We start from the raw sequence: 2,500 nt of genomic DNA, 5'->3' as shown, positions 1-2,500 counted from the left end.
AGGGTCGGGCCTGGTTAGTACTTGGATGGGAGACCGCCTGGGAATACCAGGTGCTGTATGCTCTTTTGCTCATTCACTTAGAAACTGAAATGTTGCAATATGCACAAGTAGTCCTTCATGAAAGGGGCTGGAAGCAGTTTTCATTTTGACACGAGAGAGAGAGAGAGTGAGACCACCTTGCATTGTCAATTGCCAAATCTGTATATGGATAAGTAGCCTATGGTTGTCAACTTATTTCGTACGGCCATACCAGCCTGGCAACGCCCGATCTCGTCTGATCTCGGAAGCTAAGCAGGGTCGGCCCTGGTTAGTACTTGGACGGGAGACCGCCTGGCAATACCAGGTGCTGTATGCTCTTTTGCTCATTCACTTAGAAACTGAAATGTTGCAATATGCACAAGTAGTCCTTCATGAAAGGGGCTGGAAGCAGTTTTCATTTTGACACGAGAGAGAGAGAGAGAGAGAGACCACCTTGCATTGTCAAATGCCAAATCTGTATATGGATAAGTAGCCTATGGTTGTCAACTTATTTCGTACGGCCAAACCAGCCTGGTAACGCCCAATCTCGTCTGATCTCGGAAGCTAAGCAGGGTCAGGCCTGGTTAGTACTTCGATGGGAGACCGCCTGGAAATACCAGGTGCTGTATGCTCTTTTGCTCATTCACTTAGAAACTGAAATCTTGCAATATACACAAGTAGTCCTTCATGAAAGGGGCTGGAAGCTGTTTTCAATATGACACGAGAGAGAGAGAGAGACCACCTTGCATTGTCAATTGCCAAATCTGTATATGGATAAGTAGCCTATGGTTGTCAACTTATTTCGTACGACACGAGAGAGAGAGAGAGAGAGAGAGAGAGAGAGAGAGAGAGAGAGACCACCTTGCATTGTCAAATGCCAAATCTGTATATGGATAAGTAGCCTATGGTTGTCAACTTATTTCGTACGACACGAGAGAGAGAGAGAGAGAGAGAGAGAGAGAGAGAGACCACCTTGCATTGTCAAATGCCAAATCTGTATATGGATAAGTAGCCTATGGTTGTCAACTTATTTTGTACGGCCACACCAGCCTGGCAACGCCCGATCTCGTCTGATCTTGGAAGCTAAGCAGGGTCGGGCCTGGTTAGTACTTGGATGGGAGACCGCCTGGGAATACCAGGTGCTGTATGCTCTTTTGCTCATTCACTTAGAAACTGAAATGTTGCAATATGCACAAGTAGTCCTTCATGAAAGGGGCTGGAAGCAGTTTTCATTTTGACATGAGAGAGAGAGAGACCACCTTGCATTGTCAATTGCCAAATCTGTATATGGATAAGTAGCCTATGGTTGTCAACTTATTTCGTACGGCCATACCAGCCTGGCAACGCCCGATCTCGTCTGATCTCGGAAGCTAAGCAGGGTCGGGCCTGGTTAGTACTTGGACGGGAGACCGCCTGGCAATACCAGGTGCTGTATGCTCTTTTGCTCATTCACTTAGAAACTGAAATCTTGCAATATACACAAGTAGTCCTTCATGAAAGGGGCTGGAAGCTGTTTTCAATATGACACGAGAGAGAGAGAGAGACCACCTTGCATTGTCAATTGCCAAATCTGTATATGGATAAGTAGCCTATGGTTGTCAACTTATTTCGTACGACACGAGAGAGAGAGAGAGAGAGAGAGAGAGAGAGAGAGAGAGAGAGAGAGAGAGAGAGAGACCACCTTGCATTGTCAAATGCCAAATCTGTATATGGATAAGTAGCCTTTGGTTGTCAACTTATTTTGTACGGCCACACCAGCCTGGCAACGCCCGATCTCGTCTGATCTCGGAAGCTAAGCAGGGTCGGGCCTGGTTAGTACTTGGATGGGAGACCGCCTGGGAATACCAGGTGCTGTATGCTCTTTTGCTCATTCACTTAGAAACTGAAATCTTGCAATATGCACAAGTAGTCCTTCATGAAAGGGGCTGGAAGCTTTTTTCATTTTGACACGAGAGAGAGAGACCACCTTGCATTGTCAATTGCTAAATCTGTATATGGATAAGTAGCCTATGGTTGTCAACTTATTTCGTACGGCCATACCAGCCTGGCAACGCCTGATCTCGGAAGCTAAGCAGGGTCGGGCCTGGTTAGTACTTGGATGGGAGACCGCCTGGGAATACCAGGTGCTGTATGCTCTTTTGCTCATTCACTTAGAAACTGAAATCTTGCAATATGCACAAGTAGTCCTTCATGAAAGGGGCTGGAAGCTGTTTTCATTTTGACACTAGAGAGAGAGAGAGAGACTACCTTGCATTGTCAATTGCTAAATCTGTATATGGATAAGTAGCCTATGGTTGTCAACTTATTTCGTACGGCCATACCAGCCTGGCAACGCCCAATCTCGTCTGATCTCGGAAGCTAAGCAGGGTCGGGTCTGGTTAGTACTTGGATGGGAGACCGCCTGGGTATACCAGGTGCTGTATGCTCTTTTGCTCATTCACTTAGAAACTGAAATCTTGCAATATGCACAAGTAGTCCTTCA

The 2,500-nt window shown here is 46.3% G+C and overlaps 2 non-coding genes and 6 pseudogenes across 2 annotated transcripts in view; all 8 read left to right on the top strand.

Moving 5' to 3' along the window:
- Positions 1-62, top strand: part of LOC146249399 (5S ribosomal RNA) — a 119-nt gene extending 57 nt beyond the window's left edge. The window contains exon 1 of the ribosomal RNA XR_014732700.1: positions 1-62. This exon is cut by the window's left edge and continues 57 nt beyond it. This is a non-coding gene — a ribosomal RNA (5S ribosomal RNA).
- Positions 63-236: 174 nt separating this feature from the next.
- LOC146249398 (5S ribosomal RNA) lies at positions 237-355 on the top strand (annotated as a pseudogene).
- A 176-nt stretch (positions 356-531) lies between these two features.
- On the top strand, positions 532-650 carry LOC146249397 (5S ribosomal RNA; annotated as a pseudogene).
- A 400-nt stretch (positions 651-1,050) lies between these two features.
- Positions 1,051-1,169, top strand: LOC146249396 (5S ribosomal RNA; annotated as a pseudogene).
- Positions 1,170-1,337: 168 nt separating this feature from the next.
- Positions 1,338-1,456, top strand: LOC146249395 (5S ribosomal RNA; annotated as a pseudogene).
- A 303-nt stretch (positions 1,457-1,759) lies between these two features.
- On the top strand, positions 1,760-1,878 carry LOC146249394 (5S ribosomal RNA). The gene has a single exon (XR_014734034.1). It is a non-coding gene; the product is annotated as a 5S ribosomal RNA (ribosomal RNA).
- A 166-nt stretch (positions 1,879-2,044) lies between these two features.
- On the top strand, positions 2,045-2,153 carry LOC146249393 (5S ribosomal RNA; annotated as a pseudogene).
- A 172-nt stretch (positions 2,154-2,325) lies between these two features.
- Positions 2,326-2,444, top strand: LOC146249392 (5S ribosomal RNA; annotated as a pseudogene).
- Positions 2,445-2,500: the final 56 nt, after the last annotated feature.

This window comes from Hypomesus nipponensis, chromosome 19 (assembly GCF_054491055.1).
Source record: "Hypomesus nipponensis isolate SF chromosome 19, ASM5449105v1, whole genome shotgun sequence".
Lineage (NCBI taxonomy): Eukaryota > Metazoa > Chordata > Actinopteri > Osmeriformes > Osmeridae > Hypomesus > Hypomesus nipponensis.
This window is presented reverse-complemented; position numbering and strand designations above follow the sequence as displayed.